The sequence below is a fragment of the Ascaphus truei genome, chromosome 4, assembly GCF_040206685.1.
Source record: "Ascaphus truei isolate aAscTru1 chromosome 4, aAscTru1.hap1, whole genome shotgun sequence".
Lineage (NCBI taxonomy): Eukaryota > Metazoa > Chordata > Amphibia > Anura > Ascaphidae > Ascaphus > Ascaphus truei.
In genome coordinates this window covers 72,525,309-72,549,761 of record NC_134486.1, presented here as the reverse complement: position 1 = coordinate 72,549,761, position 24,453 = coordinate 72,525,309, and the positions used below count along the sequence as shown (strand labels likewise).

Sequence of the window (24,453 nt, the reverse complement as noted above, 5' to 3'; positions counted from 1 at the left end):
TTTTAAACTTTAAAAATCAAAAACAATTATGATGCCATCATTAGTCAGATAAACATAAGTAGCAGATATGCTTGTCAGTGTTCCTGGAGAAAAGAAAAACATAATTTTCTTTCACAAGATACAAATACATACAAGTTACTCTATGTTCTCTTACGATGTTCCCTGAACGTCACAGGGGCCGGCTCTCTGTGTGCCATTTTGACGTCCAGGGAACGTCATTTGATTTCGTTCTCTCTGGGAAGATCGCGTACTCACTATATCAGAGAGGTGAACATAATAATTGGAAAGGAAGTGGAGGATGCTCCACATCTGCCCACGGCATGAGGGGCTGGCCATGACCACATGATCGCTACCACACTTGATCATATGGTTGTGATCCCGGATGTCCGACAACATAGCGGATTATTGTGATTTAATCTTTCCAGGGAAGCAAATTCAGTGTGAGAACAGAGGGGAGAGGAGTAAGTGTGAGTGTGTTAAGCTTTCAATGAGGGGATACTTTTTAGAAAATTAAATATTAAAACGAAAATATGAAGTAACACACGCTAATCTACAGCCTCCGTTGAGATGCTTGATTCCAAATATAAAGATCATTTAGTTCTCAATTAATGTAATGTAGATTTTTTGTATTTTCTTCCTTCTCTCAATCAATGCATAAATCCCAGACTCCAGAGAACCCTCATAGTTCGTGTCCATTTAGCAAAACGTGTGAAAGCAACTGTCTGTGTGATCCCAACATTTCTATTATTTCCTTTAAAAGACTTAGGCTGCGCTTATAGTGCCGGCGACGTCGCCTGAAAACAAAAGCATTGCCGACCAAAAATTTGGAAGCCAATAAAATTTGATTTTTCAGCGGCTGTCACCACATGTGACAGCCTCTGAACCAATCAATGGCCAGGTCGCCAGCGACGTCGCCGAAAGTGAAATGATAACTTTCGCGGGTGGTGTCACCCGTCGCATCGCGCGCACTATAAGCGCGGCCTTAAGCAGAACACATTTTAAAATGCTTTATTTACAGCAGTGTTTTTCAACAGGGCTTCCTAGGAAGGCTTGGGTTCCCCGGACACCCCTAAAGAATTCCCTGGAATTTTCACGTCATTTCAAAATTATACTAAACAGAAGAATTTACAATGCATCTGATCTCAGATGCGCCATTAGAGAGGGTTGGGGTTCCTTACAATGCATCTGATCTCAGATGCGCCATTAGAGAGGGTTGGGGTTCCTTACAATGCATCTGATCTCAGATGCGCCATTAGAGAGGGTTGGGATTCCTTACAATGCATCTGATCTCAGACACTATTAGAGAGGGTTGTAGTTCCGCAGAATTTCACAATATAATAATTACAGGGTTTCTTAACCAAAAAAAAAAGGTTGAAAAACACTGAATTACGGTGTGATTACATGCTTGTACCTAGAGTAGTACAGTCATTTGCACTGATCAAGGCTGAATTAACTTTCTTAGAAGACTGACAATGGACATTTTAAAAAGTCAAACAATGTGGTTTTACAAAAATACTTCTCTTACACCAATATTTTGCTAGAATAGCCAGCAGTAGAATGTTTTCCCAGGCTGCTAAATATATTAACTATGATATGTATAAGAAAAATGTTGTGCGTTTGTTAGTGGGTCTGTTGCAGCATACACAAAATCTTTTTTATTATTATTATTAATAGCATTTTCACAATTATAAAAACACTGACCAATTCCGTAGTGTTCTAAAACCTATAAGTGCACAAATAAGGATGCCACAGAAAAGCTGTGTGGACCAAACCTACATCTTTGTTTATTAAAATGAGGGTTATTTATAAATTACAGAACCTATTAGGTACAAACCAAAGCCCAAAATCATAAACTACAAGTAACTCTTGTGCACAGTCCGGTTTAGTAAAAATACCCATTTAGGTCAGTGTATACAAATAGGTCATTCAGGCCAAGGTAACTTATACAGTAGGGTTGCCAGTTGGCTTCTCCAAAAATACTGGCCACAATGGTGAAAGGTGTAACGTGCTTGAGACACACACACACACACCTCTCTATGCTGTTTCCTCCTCTCCCTGGCCCCACCCCCAGGCTCCTCCTTTTGATTGGCTGCATTAACCAGTAGCCAATCAGGATGGAAGAATCTGACCAGCTTCCTAGCAACAGTCCTGCTCTCTCCCTGCTCAGAGAAATTCCACGGCCCCCCAAGCTGGTCGGGTCACTATGTCCAGAGTGGTAATACCGGACACATACATGTCCAGTATTACCTCCAGTGTCCAAATATAGGACAGTCCGGTTCAATATCGGACACCTGGCAACCCTAGTTAATAATAACCATGTTATTTAATATTGCCAGGATCCTCCATACACACCAACATGCGTTTCAAAACTATCCACTGCACACGATTCAATAGACGCAGCAAAACAAACCTTACTTACTCATAACGAGACATTGACAGTGTAACAGGGGAGTAATCCCTGTTCAAGTAATGTGCCTTTAATCTAGCAGTGTGGTGGTTAACTGCTGGTAGTCAATTAATAAACACCACCTGCCTGATTTAAATTGCTTACACAATGTTGAGACAGGAAGTGTTGAGACAGGAAGTGACTCCTTAGCTCACGTGTGAGCTGAACTTTGGAGACAGAGCAGAGGTTCTTGAGTCTCCCAGGAGAGACTGACCAAGAGAACACAGATCTCTGGAGCTGATCTGTCTTGAGCTCTGCCAGAAGACACAGCATAGCTGATTTCAAGACACAGGGAAAACTTCTTAACCTGAATGCTGACACACCCTGAGGGAAGGGAGCTGAACCAGGAACTGAGAAGATTTTCCCTCCAAGGAACAGATAAGACTTTCATTCTTAAGAGACTTCTTATATCTGCTTATTTCATGCTATATGTTTTGGGGGTTGGGAGACATGCTTATCTAAGGGAGTTGTGAATTAATTGCATAGTATTTCACTAGAAATACTCCCAAGTGAATAGAAGCTTTGTTCCACCCCCCCCCCCCCTGTGTTTGGATGGTTTCCTGATGAAAAGGAAAAGGCACAATAAAGCCTTGTTATAATTTCACCTTACAAAAGTCTCCAATTGTGTACCTCTGTGAACGTCCGTTTACAGACAGCATAACATTTCCGGGGTCACAGCTCCTTCGTCAGGTAGGTACTGTTTTCACATGATACTGACCCCTGAAACATTATGCTATCACTGTCTCAAGAAAAATAATGTGATGAAGCGAAATTCAAAATAAAATGTCCTGAAGAAAAGGACGAGGGAGAGGATTGGAGGACAGACAAACACAACAAACGACAGTGCTAAGGCGCAAATAAACTGTGTGTGCTTCCTGTACTCATCCAACACACTTCTATAAAAAATGGAAACAAATTCTTATATTCCCCAGTCATTTCCCCATCTCCTCTCTGCTCTTGTTCCTTGCTGCTGGTGACATTGATCCAATCCTTGGTCTTATTCTATCCCTACTTGCTGCTGCATTCACCCCTCATCCTCATTTCTTCCTCCTCCTTATGCCAACCATTCAACCCTCTCTCTATCCCCTGCTCCTCTCTCCCTCTCCTGTGCTCTTTGGAAAGTTATTTCCCTCCCCAACAATATCCTTTCCTGCTTCCGCTCTCTGAACCTTTTTGCTTTAATGGAAACCTGGCTTTCTTAATCTGTCTCTGCACTAGAGGCTGCTATGTCATAAAGTAGCCTTTCTTTCGTCCACATTCCCAGTGCTGTTGGTTGGAGTGGAGGTGTAGGGCTCCTCCTGTCTTCTCACTGCCGGTACTAGTCTTCCTTCCTTTTCCTTTTTTGAGGTAAAGACTGTGTGACTTTTTCCCCCCACTCTCTCCAGATGGCCCTCATCTATTGATGAGATATCTCTACATTTAGCTTTAGTATCGGACTTTGAATCCTGACTTTGCATCTTCCTTTCCTCTGACAACTTTAACTGCCATACTGATTATGCCTTGGTTCCCTGGGCCTATATCTTCATCTCTAACTCCTGCTATTGGCCTCAGAAAATTGACGGCTTCCAGTACACACAAGTACAGCCACCGGGTTTGACCAGGTCATTACTAGAATTCACTCCCTTTTTTCTGACATCAGTATGTCCACTTTCTGATAATCTAGATTTATTTGATCTCATTTCCTTTCCCCTTTTCCTCTTACCTCCTGTCAATACAATCTTAACTTACATTCCATTGACCTCACTGCCCACGAATGCACCCCAATCACCAACCACTCCTCCTTCTGCTCTACCTCTGACCCTGACAATCTTGCCAAGACACAATTCTATAGTTACCTCCTCTTTCTCAGCATGCACCCCTTATTCCTGGCACACTTCGCCGCTCTAATTCTCAACCTTGGCTTCACATATCTACACACGTCATATGCTCCTGCACTCGCTTCTCTGAACACCTCTGGGAAAAATCTTGCACTTTCGCTGACTTCCTCAAATGCACATTTCTCCTTTCCTGCTCAACAACACCCTTTCTCAGGATAAACAAGACTACTTCCATACCCTAATATTCTCACAAACCAAACCCATGTCACCTTTGCTCTATCTTTGACTCACACCTGCTACCTCCTTCTAACCGTTTCTCTCTTAAAGCTATACCTCAAAACTTTGCCGACTATTTCAAGCCAAAGGTAGATCTGATCAGTCGACATCTCCCTTGCATCTCATATTTCTTCTTAACACCCCTCTCACTACCCTAGACCACTCATCTGTTAGAGAATTGGAATTGTCTAAGCTATTCTACTCATCTCCTTCCACTACATGCAACCTTGACCCCATTCCCTCTCACCTCAGACTTACTCATACGGTGCTCACCTATCCTTAAATACAACACTCTTGATCATACAGCACTTCCCCCTCTATTGCCACGTCACTCTGCTGCCTTTTGCATCCAACCTTCTTGAACGTCTTGTCTATTCACGCTTACTCAACATGCATACCCACTTATACCCAGTGCAAGTTAGCTTCTGAACCGCTCATTTCACTGACGCTGCTCTCACTATAGTAGCTAATGATCTACATACGGTTAAATCTCAAAACTCTACTCCCTTGTAATTATGCTTGACCTCTGCTGCTTTTAACACTCGACCACCATCTATTACCTTGCTATACTCAACAAAGCCCTCTCCTGGTTCTCTTCTTATCTTTCTAACCCGTCCTTCAGCGTGTTCATTGCTAGCTCCCTCTTTTTCTGTTGACCTGTCTATTACATAGTTACATAGTAGATGAGGTTGAAAAAAGATGTACGTCCATCAAGTTCAACCTATGCTAAATTTAGACAACAGATACTTTATCCTATATCTATACTTACTTATTGATCCAGAGGAAGGCAAACAAAAAACCCCAGTGCGATATCATCCAATTATATCTCATAAGGGGAAAAATAAATTCCTTCCTGAATCAAAGAATTGGCAATCGGATTAATCCCTGGATCAACATTATTTCCATGTTTACTTATTTGGTATTTCCTTTCTAAAAAGATGTCCAACCTTTTTTTGAACAAATTTATTGTATCTATCATCACAGTCTCCATGGGTAATGAATTCCACATTTTAACTGCCCTTACTGTAAAGAACCCTTTCCTTTGTTGCTGGTGAAATCTCCTTTCCTCCAACCTAAAGTGATGCCCGCGAGTCCTTTGTACTGCCCTTGGGATGAATAGTTCATTTGAAAGCTCATTGTACTGTCCCCAAATATATTTGTATATAGTTATCATATCCCCTCTTAGGCTGCGCCTATAGTGCTGGCGACGGCAATGCGACCGCTGACATCACCCGTCGCCGTCACCATTGTCGAAAGTTGTATTTAAAGTTTGAGTGATGTCGCTGGCGACAAGGCCAGTGACGTCACCAAGGGGGAGGGCAGAGTGCAATAGGCGCTCTGTGATTGGTTTAGAGACAGACAGTCACATGTGGCGACTGTCTCTCCAAAAATCAAATAATACCGACTACCAAATTTTTGGTCGCTACGTCGCGCCTACTATAAGAGCATGCAACGGATTCAATGTATTTTTTTGGCGCAACGTTGCGGCGCCGGCACTATAAGCACAGCCTTAGATGCCTCTTTTCTAATGTAAATAAATCTAATTTAGCTAGCCTTTCCTCTTAAATTAGATTGTCCATCCCCTTTATTAATTTGGTGGCTCTTCTCTGCACTCTCTCTAGTTCCAGAACGTCTTTTCTAAAGAGTGGTGCCCAAAATTGTACTCCATATTCAAGGTGTGATCTTACTAATGCTTTGTAAAGGGGCATAATTATGTTTACTTCCCTTCCATCCATTGCCCGTTTAATCCAAGATAAGATCTTGTTTGCCTTTGCAGCTACTACATGACTTTGGACACTATTGCTAAGCCTGCTGTCTAACAGCACTCCTAAATCCTTCTCCATGAAGGATTCCCCCAATTTATCCCCATTTAATGTGTAAATCGCCAGTTTATTCTTGCATTCCAAATGCATAACCTTACATTTATCTGTATTAAACTTCAACCCTCTGACCTAGGACCCATCCTTTTCTCTATATATACACTCTCACGTGGTGATCTCATTAACTCCTTTGGTTTCAGACGACACACAATGGTATCTTTCAAGCCCTACAGTTACTCCTCACAACCAGTTCCAAGTTATTGCCCGGGATGGTCGCCTGAAACCGAACATGTAAAAAAGGAGCTCATCATGATTCCCACCTAAACCAGGCCCAATTGCTCCCTTTTATGTCTTCAACAACACTGTGATGTTGAAAAATGTTGCACACCAATAATCAAAATAAATCTAAGAGACTAATACCGGTGCTCTCTAACTCGATGAGGGAAAGGGCGCTGAAATCCAGGTACAGGATACACAAAAAAGGAAGAGTAGAGGCTCCACGGATTTTATAAATGCAATAATTTACTGAAGCCAAATATTGTTTATTGCACTGACTATATAAAGTGTTCCCTTATGGATCAGACACATGCCACTCCTTGACAAAGGCTTCAATAAATTATTGCATTTATAAAATCCATGGAGTCTCCACTCTTCCTTTTTTGTGTGCACTCAATAACACTACCATTCATCTAGTCTCCCTGCACTCGGCCTTGGTGTAATGTTTGACTCCTCCCGCCTTCTCCTCTCACATACACGCAGTTGCTAAATATTGCTGCTTTTTCCTCCAATAAAATACAAAAAAGCCCCAATGCTACATCCAATAGGACAAATCATTTAGTACATTACAGTACTGTGTATTTATATTCTTTCTTCATAAATATGGGTCATTTCGTTCAATACTTTGGTTAAAATATTTTAAACCTACAGCCACATCAGTGGAAGAAATAGTCAAGACAGTATAATATTGGTAGTGTAGGACCTACTGAAATACGTTTACCGTGACGTTGCTGTAGGCTTAAATGTTTTAGCTAAAGAGTTGAACGAAATGACCCATATTTATGAAGAAAGAATATAAATACATAGTAATGTACTAAATGATTTGTCATATGGATGTAGCATTGGGACTCTTGTCTTTTGTTGTATACATTAGGTCATAAAGCCAGTTGCACTCCAAATAACAACTATATATACACAATAGAATATACAAGATTGGTCTTTGTAGGAAATACACTCACATTAACCAGTGATTCCTCAGTGGGGATAAGGAGACTTCCTGATGTTACTGAAGTGACTGTCACTGAAGAAGCTAAGGGCGAAACGCGTCTGACAAATTTTGGGCACTACAGGCCACCGCACTGAGAAGTAGCTTCATCCGGCTTGGAGGCAGCACTGCGACTGACGCGCATGCGCGAGAAGTGAGAGCGGGAGCTGCGGCAAAGAGGACAGTGAAGGGAGTAACCGGTCTGTGCACAAGTACCGGAAGAGCCCCCGTCGCTGACACATCTTTGCGAACCAAAACACCTTGAAAGCAGGAGCAGAACCCACACCGAAAGCCAGGGATTCTGGAGCACGACTTGTGGAGTCTGGATGCACTCCTTCTCATTGCCATAAACTGTTGGCTGTTTGTGAGTTTTCAATCTCTCTTTTTACTTTTTGTTTAATAAATGGTGTTACACTATATTTCCCTTTTCTCCTAATTTGTGGTAACATCAGGAAGTCTCCTTATCCCCACTGAGGAATCACTGGTTAATGTGAGTGTATTTCCTACAAAGACCAATCTTATATATTCTGCTGTGTACCTAACCACTCCTGATTGTGGTTTTTTTCTCTTTTTAATTTCATGTGTCCTGGAGTCACAAGTGGAATCACGCACCGGAGGATCCCTCCCCTTTTTATGACTGTTCCTTATAGAGGTTGGTGAATCACCTCTAAGAAACTCTGGCAGCAGGACTTCATTTTTGTGTGGCACTGAATTTTACTCTAATACGGTTGGCGCTACTATTATTTCCCCTTTATATATACACAATGTAGTGGGTTTGGGTTTTGAGCTTGCTAAGGCCGCGTTTATAGTGGGCGCGATGGCGCAAGCGTGGCGCGAACAACAGACCTCTTCTCTGCGAGGCCGGCCATATTGCGCGCCAGTGATTAAGAGTGACCGCGTGGTAGATTTTTGAAAAGACAAATAATTGTGTCTTTTCGCGCGATGGCCGCGTCATGGCCAGATCACGTGCGTGGTTTAGCCAATGAGGGCGAACTGCTCGTGTCACGGCCACGCCTCCGCCACCCCGTCGTGCAAACCCAAAGAGCCCAAATCGCTCGAGCGACAGGCGTGTGCTCCGTCGCTCTCGCACGCCTACTGTAAAAGGGGGTGTATGTCTTATCTATCCTCTGCAACACTGACACAATCCGCCCTTTCCTCTGTTGCTACACAACTAAAAAAAAAACGATCGTGGATGCATCCATTATCTCAGACGGGACTGTTGTAACAGTCTCCCTTCTGGCTTTCCTGCTTCCCAACTCCATACTCACAATCTTCTCAGTCTGTCTCCGCCCCTCTACTCCTGAAACCCCTTCAATGGCTCCCCATCAAACTCTGCATTACCTATAACATTCTACTTCTCTCTCCTTCAGGCTCTACATTCTTCTACCCCGTTATATCTCAGCTCTAATCTCCAGCTACACCCCTTCTCATCCATTTAGCTCTGCTGAAGGCGGTGTCCTCTCTACTTCATTTGTCTCTGAAGCACTCTTACATCACAAACCTCTTTACCCTCCACCACATCATTCGCACATTATTATCCTTCCACATCTTGAAGTCACGCCCAAAATCTTAAGCTACTCCTCGCACTTCTGATGCACTTACAGCACTTGCCCCCTGAAATATGTTCTATAATGCACTTGCTCCTATTTTATTCTGCAAGTCTCCCATTATTCCATTTTAATTGTAAGCTCTGTAGGGCAGGGTATTGTCTGTATTGTAATTCTATAAAGTGCTGCATACATTGGTGGCACAATATAAAGACACCTGTACATATATAAATCTATGAGTTGTTTGGAAATATTTAATATGGAATGAGGAGTTATATGGCACAAATATTAGAATTAAATATCAAGTGCTACATGGAATCGAAATCTCTGGCAAGGTCTACTCCTCCACAAATGTTTTCCCCTCCCTTTTATCTATTAAATGTAAGTAAATTGGTATTAGGATTCAGCAGGTGTGAAATCTAATCTGAGCAGGTCTGTTTCATATGCAGAAAACAAACGTAATTAATACGGATGCAGACAGAATTAACGTCAGGCGTGTAAGAGACACTTTTTGTAATCCGATACCTTGCCTAAATCATGTAAAAAAAGAGAAAAATAAAATGCTGAGAATAGTTTAAGAGATTTGGGAATAGTTATAATAAGCATAATTGTGTTAACCCATTTGCTTCAAGTTAGAGTGTTGGAAAAAGAAACTTTATAAATCAGCTTTTTTTCATTTTCTTATTGACAAGCATGTCAATTCAACATTTTGGATAAAAATGAGAACAGATGAACACAAATTGTTCAAAGTTACAATATATGATGATTACTTAAGTAATAATCACCTCAGAACAGGGCATTACAGGCCAATGCTTCGCCTCGGGCCCTCAACTCTTCCAGCCAGGGCATTATTGGCCAGCAATGCCCTATTCTGAGGGGATTATTGCTATTATAGTCTAAATGTGGGCTTATTTCATAAATAAGACATTTTTGTATAGTTATATAGATTTTTTTAATTAAAATAAAATGGTAAATACATTAAAGCATCTCTATATACACTTACACATCAGCTATCTATATCCACACACTGTTGCCCCCTCTGTGTACACATACACGCACCACACTGCAGCTACACACACACACACCCACACACCCACACACAAACTCCTGCTACACACAAACTCTGTAGCTACACACACAACAACACTGCACCACTGCAGATCTACACACACATACATACACACACACACACACACTTTGCAGCTACAAACACACTCTCTCCCTCCTCTCACTGTGTCCATGGAGCTCTGTTCACAGGGGAGGGGCAGGAGTCACTGCCTGGCTGCTGCCTCCAGACCAATCCCCTGCCCTGTCTCAGAGCTGTTCTGACAAAGGAAAAGCTGATTGGCTAGAATAAAAACTTGTTAAACGGTCACAAATTCTGGACATTACCGAATGAATAAGGCCCGGAATTGTAACCAATCAGAGAGCAGGGATTTCAATAATGCCCGGAATTTTACTGCTTTAGCCTAGAAGGTCAAATACAATCTACGAAAAACCTTTGAAATTGAGAACATAGTGATTCAGTTATACTCATCGTGTGAAACTTTTATGGACAGTTTCATTAGCTTGCAATTTTCTGTTCCCAGGAATTAATTGTCCATGTTGTGTAATGAAACAGTTGAATCATGGAGACTTTGAAAGATAAGGTGGATTTTTTTTAGTTGTTTCTAATAAGCCCAAACCCAGAAACATTTGTTCTTCCAACTTGGTCATAGTGTGACAAGCTGAGGCATGAAGATTCAGTATGTTAAAAAATGCTAGACCGTTTAAAACGCTGACAATAAAATCAGTGTCATTCTTTTCTACAACATCAAAATCTATTGTTTGAATAAGTACATTAAGCTGTGGCGATTACACTGTTCCCTTGATCTGATGAAGGTAGAGAGCGCCCACTGAAATAGTTGCATTTTTTTTAAATGATATAATTTTTGTTTTACTAATTCCTGGGGAGCCAAGCATCTTATGACTATTTGCATTGCCCTGGGAGAAATAAACTCTATTTCTACAAAGGTATCTACGTTGTGAAACTCATCTTCCGCACTTATTTTTAATCCATCCCGCTATGGCGTGCCAACATCTCCTTATCAACATTTTATCACTCAACATCATATCGATGTTTATATTTTACTTTATAACAGCGAAACAACATGAAGTGAGTCAGCCCTACAAAGAAAGCCAGCTGATCTCTTCTTGCCACTTACAGGGTATCACACCCTTTGCTTATCACGTATTCCCCTGAAATACAGTACACTTTTTTTTTGTGCGCTGTTCAGCATCAAGAATCACATCACGAACAAAATAATACAGTAAAGCCCTCAATATAATCCTTAGGAAAAAGAAGACATTTCACACAATGAAAACCCAGTCTAAGTAACGCAACTGAAACACTTATTTGTTTTCTTGCACCTTTCTGGCAGCCTTGCAGGTAAAAATGAGAGTAGCAGCTCGATGTATTTTGGTGCAATGAAGGTCCAGCTCGTCAGTAGAAAATAACTGTAAATACAGCATGCACAGAAGAAAGTACTCACGTGGACTTGCTTGAAAATCAGTTTTTTGATTTTGCTCTATTTCTTACACATGCAAGTCTACGCAAGTGCTTTCTTCTGTACATACACTATTCACTACAGTTTGCTGGGACCGCACCCCCAGCTTCTGACAGCACCAGTGGCAGTATCCCCAGTGTGAGTGCTCCTGTTCAAGGTACAGTAGCAAATAACAGACATTTCAGGGATTGATGGAAGACCATTTAACTTACCTTACTGTACCCATAGAAAATGTAGATGAATAAAAAAATTAAGTTCACCTGTTCTATTCCAGAGGGGGCCATTCAGCAGGAAAAAGGATGACATTTTCTCTCAGGGTTGTATCCTTAGATTTTTTTACCATTGATACAACATACTGTCAATTTTCAGTTAGATTACCATGTTTTGGTTGAAGTATTTTTAATGCCGTAAGTTGTTCTTAATTTCTTTTGGTGTATTTATAACTTGGATATATATAGGAAAGGTGATAACCCAAATATCTGATAATGAATAATAATAATATTTACTTTAGATATAAGTGAATTGGAGGAAAAAATGTAAGTACTTGTATAAGTGATACATAAATTAGCAGTACAAGGGATGTGTTATCTGTATTTAAATGACAGTATTTACAAATAAATTATATAGTTTGAGCGTTTTAAGTGGAAAACTAGATAGGAAATGCTCAGTCTGAAGAAGCAATGTGCAATTCAACTGAAAATATTTTGTTTTTGACAAATCTCTTGTATTTTGTTCACAACAGAAAGCCGAACAAGATTAATATCATTCTTGAGGAAATATATTTATGAAAACGGAATTGAAACCTTATATATAGTGGATATTATGTTATCTTGTATTAATTTAAGAGTGGATTCGGAATACATACAAATGTTACAAAAAAGGAATACAAATAATTTTTAGTAATAACCATAGTGATAATGACCATCACTTTTCCTTTTAATTTAGCATCACTGGCGGACTGGGACCTCAGGAGAAAATAGATTGCATGATCACTGTAGGGCCATAACAGGAAAAACAAAGCTATAAAAGGGTTTTCACTCATGCATATATACAGTTCACAAGCTCTTACATGTATTCACTTGCGCATAACAACATCACCATGGATACATACTCACATACAGAAGTAAAGCAGAGTGGCTCTCCATGCAGCCGCTCTCATGGACAGAATCCTATGAGAGATTTGGCCAGCCCTCGGAGAATAACCAAGATTTTGAGAATGTCTGTCATTCTGGGACATCGGGCCGGTCTGGACCTTAAGAGCATATCTGATAGCTGGGCTCAACGGGGACCACCCTGTTACCCAAAGGGCCAGTCCTAACCTGTTTTATACAAAAGCATTTGTTAACAACCGTCATATCTTTAAATGGATAGCATTTTTACTTGTTTTAATGTCAACTATGTCCGCAAAAATGTAATGAGCAGTTATACAAGTTATTAGAAGATTAGTCAAAATAGGTATGGAAGTTCCAGAACATTGTAGGTGCTTCAATTAGCTGTTGTAAGGAATCGGGAACGCGTCCTCCGCGGCGCGCTCCCTCCTTACCTGCAGCTTCAAGCAGCTCCGCGGATATTACTACGCGCGCGCACGGAGAGGTTCTAATAACATCATGGGGGCGGTCCCTGCCTCCCGTACACGTCACGGCGCTGTGCGCACACGTGACGCAGTGCACTGCTCCCCAGCTGCGTGTCAACAACCAATAATCTGTTCATCACTCCCACCTGTCTCCTGCACCGCTCCACCTATCCCTGCCTCCGCTGTGACCGCACCTCCTCTCTATCTCATTGGTTCTCATCTCCTATATATGTTCAGCTGTGCCACTGGCAATATGGCTGAGCATAGTTCATTGTAGCCTTGCTGTTCCCACGTCCCTGTTCCTAGCTGCATTTGCCTTGCCTGCTGTTTGACTTCCTGTGTACCGACCCGGTTTGACCCTTGGACTCCGCTTCTCTGGATTACTGACCCCGGCTTACCTCTGACCTTCCGCATTTCTCTATCCCTGATCACGGCACCCGGACATCAACTATTCTACTGGCTCCAACCCCTGACCACGGCACCCCGGATATCGACTATTCTACTGGATCTAACCTCCGACCTCGGCAAGTATCAGAACTGTTCTCATTTCTCCAATGCCGACCCGGCTACCTTTACCACCCACTCTCCAGATGTGCCCTCGTTGCTGTGGGTGACGTTTATACACTTTCACACCTCAGTAACGGGGTCCCGTCTTGTTCGTGGTGAGCACAAGCGTTACAGCTGTATATAAGTTATAAAGTGCTCTCAAGCCTCTTCTTCATTTATACATTAAAATTCACAAGTCTCCATCAATAAAACTGAGAAATGCTTTCGACTATATTCCTAGACAGTAGATAGTAAGGAGGAATACGACACATTTAACTCTTTATATCTCCATAAGTATTGTACACTACGCCTTGATTTTGAGATGAGGGACATCCCATGGATGGGAATCGCAACAGGCTTGGTGTTGTGCCTCTTTTTCTTATATGAACAGTATACCACGTTTCCAAAAACGTTGCGAAAGTAGAACTTAAGTCTTTAAAATGCTTTGTTCAACACGTATAAGGGAAAATTGTTGGTATGCACATAAAATAAAAAGTTTAATTATTCCATATTAGTAGTAAAGCAGAAATACAACTGCCACCTTGAAGACAAATGTAATCAAAGCCAAAAATCACCTATGTAAAGTCTTCTAATGTAGTCCAGACTGAGGTAGATAACTGCTTTTAACTGCTGTATTACAAAGCAATATCACTAGGTGGCAGCATTACCACCCATATATACTGAAGTCATTGAGACATAATACTGTATATCAATGACTCCAGGCACCAAATAAAGAAAATAAAAGCTGTGGGGGCCACCTATCACATATGCTGTGAAGATTCTTTTAAAAGAATGGGACTAAAATGTTCTCCAGCAGAGGGAAGCCGCATATTAACCCTTTGAGATACCAGAGTGCCAGGGCTCCTCTGGCACAGCATGGTCACGTGACTGCGGCGGCCCTTAACCCGGAAACGGAAGACTCCTCTTCCATTTACTGGTCACTGCAGATCGCACCCTGCACTCCATGGAAACCACGCAGGGCGCAATCAAACCTAACATATACTCTTTGAGCAAGACGTAGCCTCCTAACTTAAGTACAATTACCATGTGAGCGGTTCATGTGCAGAACATTTGCAAACTGAGCTGTGCAAGGCAATATTGTCGCAAAACTAATGTAAATAGTATCATGGTCTTCTTGCATTATTATATTAAAGCCCCTTTTCCCAATTTTTGAGCCAAGTGCATCAACTTACAATTTGGGGAGAATCAATAGGGGTAAGGGAATAGACACACGATAATCATAATGGGATGTACCAAATTCTGTATCAATGTGCAACACTTCATCTTTTCCTAATGTCCCAAACCAATCTGCCAAATCAGAGTTAGCTTCTCTGGATAACAATATCAACTGTCAAAAATAAAACACATTATTAATCCCTTTGCTGCCATAGGGACCAATAACACTTTGCCTACTAACACACATTAGCAAGGCCTCTACGGCTGGTCCTGCTGTGCTGAGTGAAGGAGCCTGGCAGTGCCAGCACCAAGGTTTCCCTCATTGAAACATACAATTTGACGGCAGATATGAACCACTTGGCCTACCGTGTCTGCTGTAAAACCTCAGACCCTATTTGATCCTTTGCTTTTTTCATATCGAGGATAGCTAGACTTATAAGTGCAGTATCTGGAAGTGCTTGGCCACAATAGTTGGTAGGAGTGACAGTGGTCATTAATCTAGACTATTGAAATGCTTCATTTAAGAGGTGAATTTTAAGATTCGACTTAAAGGTGGGGAGAGAAGGTGCTTGCCATATACGGAGTGTTAAGGAGTTCCAGAGGTAAGGGGCATTAAGGGAATAAGGTCTATGGCGGGAGAGTAGTAATGGTGAAAGGTGTGGAGAGGAGACAGTTAGGCATGTATTATGGTAAGCGCGTGCGCGCGGCAATGAAATATACCTGTCTCCCTATGACAGTGTATCCACTGCCGACGCACGCGTACAGCACATCGTTGGCGCAGCAGCCTGGTGGAAATAGATACATTTGTATTTTCAAGCGGCTGCCGTGCCAAGTGACACTGTGAGCCAATTACAAGGAGGCCTACCCGTGTGATGTCATGGCCACGCCTCCTAGGCGCGTGCGGCACAGCTTTGTCTGTAATCACAAAACAAAGTCATATGCGCGCATGTGCTTACCATAATACATGCCTTATGGTTAGAGCACAGGAGACGAGCGGGGTCATAACTAGAGATCAACGCTACGCAGGAATATCTTTCATGTCCCCCTTTCCCTTCTATCCTCTAAGCCAGGGTTGCGCAAACTGTGGGTCGCGCCCCCCAGGGGGAAATGGGAGATTTGTCTGGGGGGGCGCGGACGGTTGCTGAGGTCCTGCGCTCTTCCCCCAGGCAAAATGCCAGGGGATCATGTGAGTCCCCTGCAACAATAACACCGGGATTCGGACGCGGTGACGCGTCTCCATGGCAACGCGGCGGGGGTCATGTGCCCTGACGTCACAGGTGGCAAATGACGCCTCGGGTCATGTGACCTGACGTCTCGTGACCCCGGAGCGTCATTGACGCAGCTGCCAGGTAGGAGGGGGGGGGGGGGCGCGAGCTCCGGAACAAGCAGACAGGGAGGCGCAGCTGGAAATGTTTGGTCCTTTAGTCTTTCCTGATGTATTATGCTGTAGATCATGCACCATCTCAGTAGCTCTTTTTGGCACCGATGTATTTACGTCCTTCCAGAGATTTGGTCTCCAGACCTGAATACAGTACTGTAGCTGAGGTTTTTTCAATGATCTATAACGTGACATTGCCAGGGCCGCCGACAGCGGGTTCGGGCCCCGGTGAAAAAAAACATTTTGGGCCCCCGCGCGGCTCTTTTATCTCCTGCACTTAGCTGTCACGGCCACCTCCTTGCAGCCGCCCTCCTTCTCCTTCTGAACCGCATCGTCAAATGATGCTGTGGACGTCACCGTGACGTTGAATTGCCATGGTAACGCGACATTGTGATGTTATTTGCCGCTCCGTCGCGTTGCCATAGCTGCGGTTCCGGAGGAGGGCGGCAGCAAGGAGTGACAAATAATGATACTACCGATGATACATATGCAACATTAGTCGGGCCCTGGGTCCCCTTCCGGACCACCGGGCCCAGGTAATTTGTACCTGTTTCCCCTTCGCCCCCCCCCCCCTTGTCGTCGTCCCTGGGCATCGCCACCTTCCTTTCTACTGCTAATACCGCTCCCTATACATTATAACATCCTGCTGGCTTTCCCCATAGCTTTGCTACATTGCTCGCCTACTTTTAAGTCTGCTTAAATAATTACTTCCAGGTCCCTTTCCTTTATAGTAGTTGACATTATAGCCTCATTCATCCTGTATTCTGCCTATGGATGTTTGTGACCCAAGTGCATTAATTTGTACCTTTTGGCATTAAATTGTAGTTGCCATTCCTCCAATCTACCCAAATCATTAGTCATTATGTCTACCCCAAGAGTGTCAACCTTGTTGCAGATCTTTGTCCTATAAAAAAAAAAAAGTGTGTGTGCGCCAAGCATGCGCAACCTCGGACGTCCCCCTTCTGTGCATGCGCAGACATGGCAGCCCCCTTCTCAGTACCGCCGTATTCCGCGGATCGCCGAGGAGCGAAATGGTGAGAAGTGGGGCCCTACTGTACTATACTGTGAGGATTGACAGATATGATCAGTATTATAAACCTTAATGCTTTTATTCTGCTAGTCAAGTGAAAAGTAAATTTAAAAAAAAAAGTCCAAAGAAGTTTGCTTACAGCAGCAAAACTAACCCCCCCCCCCCTTTCTTATTTTAATATGTAAAGCATGTGGAAATGTATAAATCTACATTCTTACCTAAATTGGCAATTGGTTGCTGCTCCCGTTATAAATCTGTAAAAATCCTGTGAGCCTAATGAAATGCCTGCCGTCTAAGACCGCGGATATAGTAGGCGCGCGACGAAGCGCATGGCGTCTCACGTGCATTTGGCTAAGCGATCTGTCGACTGACGTCCACAACCACGGGGGGAGGCGTGGCGGTAACGTCATGTGAGCAGTATTGTATGTCTTTATTTATATAGCGCCAAAAGTGTACTCAGCGCTTCACAAAGAATACAGTACAAGTGCAGCAAAATCAGCCTCATTGGCTGGACTGCACACGTAACCTGGCATTCGCCCGACAAACACAAATTTGTTTGTCATATGATGTAGTAATTTTGCTCCAGAATTACTACATTTTTGCTCTAATATATATCTATCCCTCTGTGGGCAAGATGTGTAAAAAAAGGATAGTGTCATTAATGCAGCAATGTATACTTAATGCATGTGACAATGTAGAATTCTACATTCTTAACGAAGCTGGCACTCGCTTGGTGCTCCTGTTATAAATCCTAATTGTGTGCCTATCAAAATGGCTGCTTCAGTCACTGTAATTCAACAGCTACAATGTACTCTTCTATTACTAATGTAGCATTATCTATTGTTACAGTTTACAGCTTAAACTGCCGGGAAAATTGAGAACAAATGATCACAAACAAGAAAGTGTTGCAAAAATCTTGCACTGCTAAGGATGTGGTCAAAAAACCTTTGGTCTGATTTATTTAAAAAAAAGATTTCACGGTTTGCTGCTTTCAAATTGTTCCGTCAAATTCACAATGAGGTTGACTTGGAATACAGTTGGTTATAAGTGTTTTTCACAATTACAATTAAAAGGGGGTATAAGGTGAATTAGAAAATAACACATGGACTGCTGCTCATGATTTTAAATCACAACCAGTTTTCTAATTAAACTAATGTACACGCCGCAGTGTATAGTGACCACATGCTGGTGCCAGAGAGCAGGACTCTGACACTGCAGCATTCCTATCACACAGCTCTCACACTCCTGCATCCTATCACACTCCTCTAACACTGCTCTCTCACTCCTCTCACTGCAGCATTCCTATCACACAGCTCTCACACTCCTCTAACACTGCTCTCTCACTCCTCTCACTGCAGCATTCCTATCACACTACTCTCACATCTCACACTACTCTCTCCCTGCTCTCCCTTTTCTCACTGCTCTCTCTGCTCTCCCTTTTCTCACTGCTCTCCCTTCTCTCACTGCTCTGTTTCATTAACACGCGGTTTCCCATTATACTTAGACCTGACACAATCATAGCTGTCATGTGTTTTACCTTTGCAGAGAATTGCCTTGAATCTCTCTCACTTCCCTGTCTCTCTCAGGGCTCCGTGAGGCTGAGACTCAAGACACACACAAAGGAAATGCAAGTCACCGTGCAAGGAAATGGTTACTCAGGGCACTGATACAGCTGCACGGAGGACTCTTGCCCTGCTCAAAGATGGCTACTACGGTGTCCCCAGTGAGACAAAATAGCTAAGACCCATGCATTTGCCAAGAAAGCAATTGTCATCGTTGTTTCTGCTTGTTTTAAAGTACTATTAATGCCTGTGGCGTCTTTTTTAATTTTATGGCAATTTGATAAATGACTAATTAGATTAGTAACAATACTATAATAACAATAAAAACATTTTAGGAAATATATATTTTCTTGAAAAATCAATGACATTACAGATGACAAACTGTATATACAGGCAGTCCTCGGTTATCCGACACAATGCGTTACTCAAAATGGCGTTGTAAAGCGAAACGTTGTAAAGCGAAACACGTTTTCCCATAGGAACACTGTTTAAATGAAAGGTTCCGTTCCTGAAGGCATTTTTAACACTAAAACACACCAAATATTTTATGCAGGCAATAAGATATGCAGCGCACACATAAATTATATAGTGTATATACTGTATTATATATATATAATATAACATAATAAATAATATATTATATAGTATAATATAATATTATATAGTATAATATTATATATATACGCTCTTACGATGCTTTGCAACGTTGTTTATGTGAATGTGTATCTTATACTATATTAGTGAAAGCACTGTATGTTTGCCTGCCTGCATGCATGCATGCATGCCTGCCTGCCTGCCTGGATGTCCGGTGTCCCTAGGGGAAATCTCATTGGTCCCTTGGGCCGCCCCCGCACACCTCTCATTGGCCTGAGGCGGAGTGACGGGCCAAAGGACACACAGGGACACACACACAGGGACACACACACACACACACACACACACAGGGACACACATACACAGGGACACACACATACACAGGGACACACACACACACAGGGACACAAACACACACACACACACGGACACACACACAGGGACACACACACATACACACAGTAGGGGGGGGGGGTGTACATTAGCAGCATGTATAACCCGGGGGGTGGGGCTCACATACCCACCGGTCCCGGAGCCTCCGCCTCTTCCTCCCCGAACATCAGCCTCCACACCCGCGCGCACCTCCTCTCCCCGTGTCCCGCGCTTTCAGCCCCCCCCCCTTCCCCCGGCGCCACTACAGTCAGCGGGGGAACGAGCGCCGGGACACAGCGGGGGAGCGGCCACAACAAGCTGCCTCCCGCCTCAGATCCACGTGGGAGCTTCCGGACGGGTGAGTGAGCGGCCTTCACCTCCCCTCACCCCCCTTCACCCCCCTTCACTTCACCTCCCCCCTTCACCTCCCCCTTCACCTCCCCCCCCCCCGGCGCCGCTACAGTCAGCGGGGGAGCGAGCGCCCGGGACACAGCGGGGGAGCGGCCACAACAAGCTGCCTCCCGCCTCAGATCCACGTGGGAGCTGCCCGGACGGTTGAGGGAGCTGCCGGACGGGTGAGGGAGCTGCCGGACGGGTGAGTGAGCAGCCGGACGGTTGAGGGAGCTGCCGGACGGGTGAGGGAGCGGCCGGACTGGGTGATTTTATCATATTCTTTATATTGTATCTCCTCCCCTCACCCCCCTTCACCCCCCTCCACCCCCTCCACCCCCATCACCCCCTCACCCCCCACCACCACCCCCCCCATCACCCACCCACCCCCCCCCCCCCCAACACCTCCCCCCACCCCCCACCACCCCCCCCCAACACCACCTCCCCACCCCCCCCCACCCCCCCCACCCCCCCACCTCCCCTCCACCCCTCCACCCACCCCCCCCACCCCCCCTCCCCACCACCCCCCCCACCCCCCCCCACCCACCCACCCCCCAACCCCCCACCTCCCCCCCACCCCCCCTCCCACCACCAACCCCCCCATCCACCACCTTCCCCCCCACCCCCCACCACCCCCCCCACCCCCACCAACCCCCCCCAACCCCCACCACCCCCCCTCCTCCCCCCACCTCCCCCCCTCCCTCCCCACACCCCCCCACCACCCCCACCACCCCCCCCCACCACCCCCCCCCCCTTCCCACCACCACCCCCCCCCTTCCCCCCACCACCCCCCCCCATCCCCCCACCACCCCCCACCCCCTCCACCCACCACCTCCCCCCCATCCCCCCCCCACCACCACCCCTCCCACCACCTCCCCCCTCCACCCCACCCCCCCCCTCCCCCCCCACCCCCCCCTTCCTCCCCACCCCACCCCCCCCATCCACCACCCCCCCCTTCCACCCCCTCCCCCCCCTTCACCCCTCCCCACCCCCCACCTCCCCACCACCTCCCCCCTTCCCACCACCTCCCCCCTCCTCCCCCCCCTTCCCACCACCACCCCCCTCCACCCCACCACCCTCCCCCCCTTCCCACCACCTCCCCCGTCCTCCCCCCCTTCCCCACCACCTCCTCCCCCCCTTCCCACCACCTCCCCCCTCTACCCCCCCCTCCCACCCCCCCCCATTCCCACCACCCCCCTTCCCACCACCTCCCCCACCACCTCCACCACCTCCCCTTCCCCTCCCCCCCTTCCACTCCCCCCTCCTCACCACCTCCCCCCCTTCCCCCCCCTCCTCACCACTCCACCTCCCCCCCCCTTCCCACCTCCCCCCCCCCTTCCCACCTCCTCCCCCCCATCCCACCTCCTCCCCCCCCCCATCCCACCTCCTCCCCCCCCCTTCCCACCTCCTCCCCCCCTTCCCACCTCCTCCCCCCCCTTCCCACCTCCTCCCCCCCCCTTCCCACCTCCTCCCCCCCCCTTTCCCACCTCCTCCCCCCCTTCTCCCCCCCTTTCCACCTCCTCCCCCCCCCTTTCCACCTCCTCCCCCCCCTTTCCCACCTCCTCCTCCCCCCCCTTCCCACCTCCTCCTCCCCCCCCATTCCCACCTCCCCCCCCCTCTTCCCACCTCCTCCCCCCTTCCACCTCCTCCCCCCCCCTTCCCACCTTCTCCCCCCACTTCCCACCTCCTCCCCCCCCTTCCCACCTCCTCCCCCCTTCCCACCTCCTCCTCCCCCCCCTTCCCACCTCCTCCTCCACCCCCCTTCCCACCTCCTCCTCCCCTTCCCACCTCCTCCTCCACCCCCCCTTCCCACCTCCTCCTCCACCCCCCTTCCCACCTCCTCCTCCCCCCCTTCCCACCTCCTCCTCCCCCCCTTCCCCTCCTCCCCCCCCTTCCCACCTCCTCCTCCCCCCCCTTCCCACCTCCTCCTCCCCCCCTTCCCACCTCCTCCTCCCCCCCTCCACCCCTTCCCACCTCCTCTCCCCCCCCTTCCCACCTCCTCCTCCCCCCCTTCCACCTCCCTCCCCCCCTTCCCCCCTCCCTCCTCCCCTTCCCACCTCCTCCTCCCCCTTCCCACCTCCTCCCCCCCCTTCCCACCTCCTCCTCCCCCCTTCCCCACTCCCTCCACCCCCCCTTCCCACCTCCTCCCCACCCCCCCTTCCCACCTCCTCCCCACCCCCCCTTCCCCCACCTCCCCACCCCCCCTTCCCCCACCTCCCCACCCCCCCTTCCCCCACCTCCCCACCCCCCCTTCCCCCACCTCCCCCCTCCTCCCCACCTCCTCTTCCCCCACCTCCCCCCTCCTCCCCACCTCCTCTTCCCCCACCTCCCCCCTCCTCCCCACCTCCTCTTCCCCCACCTCCCCCCTCCTCCCCACCTCCTCTTCCCCCACCTCCTCCCCACCTCCTCTTCCCCCACCTCCCCCCTCCTCCCCACCTCCTCTTCCCCTCCTCACCTCCCCTTCCCCCTCCTCCCCACCTCCCCTTCCCCCTCCTCCCCACCTCCCCTTCCCCCCCTTCCCCCCTTCCCCCCCTTCCCCCCTTCCCCCCTTCCCCCCTTCCCCCCCCTTCCCCCCCTTCCCACCTCCTCCCCCCCCTTCCCCACCTCCTCCCCCCCCCTTTCCCCACCTCCTCCCCCCCCCCCTTCCCCACCTCCTCCCCCCCCCTTCCCCACCTCCTCCCCCCCCCTTCCCCACCTCCTCCCCCCCCCCCCTTCCCCCCCCTTCCCACCTCATTGGTCCCTTGGCCCGCCCCCGCACACCTCTCATTGGCCTGAGGCGGAGTGACGGGCCAAAGGACACACAGGGACACAAACACACACACACGTAGACACACACACACGTAGACACACACACACAGACGTAGACACACACACACACGTAGACACACACACACAGACGTAGACACACACACACACACGTATACACACACACACACACGTATACACACACACACGTATACACACACGTAGACACACACACACACACGTATACACAAACACACACACGTATACACAAACACACGTAGACACACACACACAGACACACACACACGTACACACACGTACACACACACGCACGTAGACACACACGCACGTAGACACACACATGTACACGTAGACACACACACACACACACATGTACACGTACACACACACATGTACACGTACACACACACATGGAGACATACACACACACACACACATGGAGACATACACACACACACACACACGGAGACATACACAAACACATGGAGACATACACACACACATGGAGACATACACACACACATGGAGACATACACACACACATGGAGACATACACACACACATGGAGACATACACACACACATGGAGACATACATACACACACACACACACACACACACGTATACACTCACACACACGTATACACTCACACACACGTATACACTCACACACACGTATACACTCACACACACGTATACACTCACACACACGTATACACTCACACACACGTATACACTCACACACACACGTATACACTCACACACGTATACACACACACGTATACACACACACGTATACACACACACGTATACACACACACATGTATACACACACACATGTATACACACACACACGTATACACACACACACGTATACACACACACGTATACACACACACACACACACGTATACACACACACACGTGTATACACACACACACACATGTGTATACACACACACACACATGTGTATACACACAATATATACATACACACAATGTATACATACACACATGTATACATACACACACATGTATACACACACACACATGTATACACACACACGTACACATACACACACACACACATGTATACACACACACACACACATACAATTTATACACACAAACATGTATACACACACGTACACATGTATACACACACACACACACACACACACATACAATTTATACACACAAACATGTATACACACACACACTATCCCCAGCACCACCACATCAGCACACCGGTATCCCATGCCCCCCCAGCACACTGGCATTCTCGGCTCCCCGCCATTCCCAGCCCCCATCAACACCATCAGCACCCACACATCGCCACCTTTGCACCTCCCCCA

At 46.6% G+C, this 24,453-nt stretch overlaps 1 protein-coding gene across 2 annotated transcripts in view; it reads right to left on the bottom strand.

Moving 5' to 3' along the window:
• Positions 1-19,097, bottom strand: part of SLX4IP (SLX4 interacting protein) — a 191,545-nt gene extending 172,448 nt beyond the window's left edge. The window contains exons 1-2 of one of the 2 annotated variants that reach the window (XM_075596041.1): positions 18,954-19,097; positions 12,829-13,032 (exon numbers count right to left, since the gene is read on the bottom strand). The gene's annotated coding sequence lies outside the window, so the exon portion shown is untranslated. The remainder of the gene's footprint in view (positions 1-12,828; positions 13,033-18,953) is intronic. The other variant, XM_075596040.1, reaches the window with a different exon arrangement.
• Between the last annotated feature and the right edge of the window lie 5,356 nt (positions 19,098-24,453).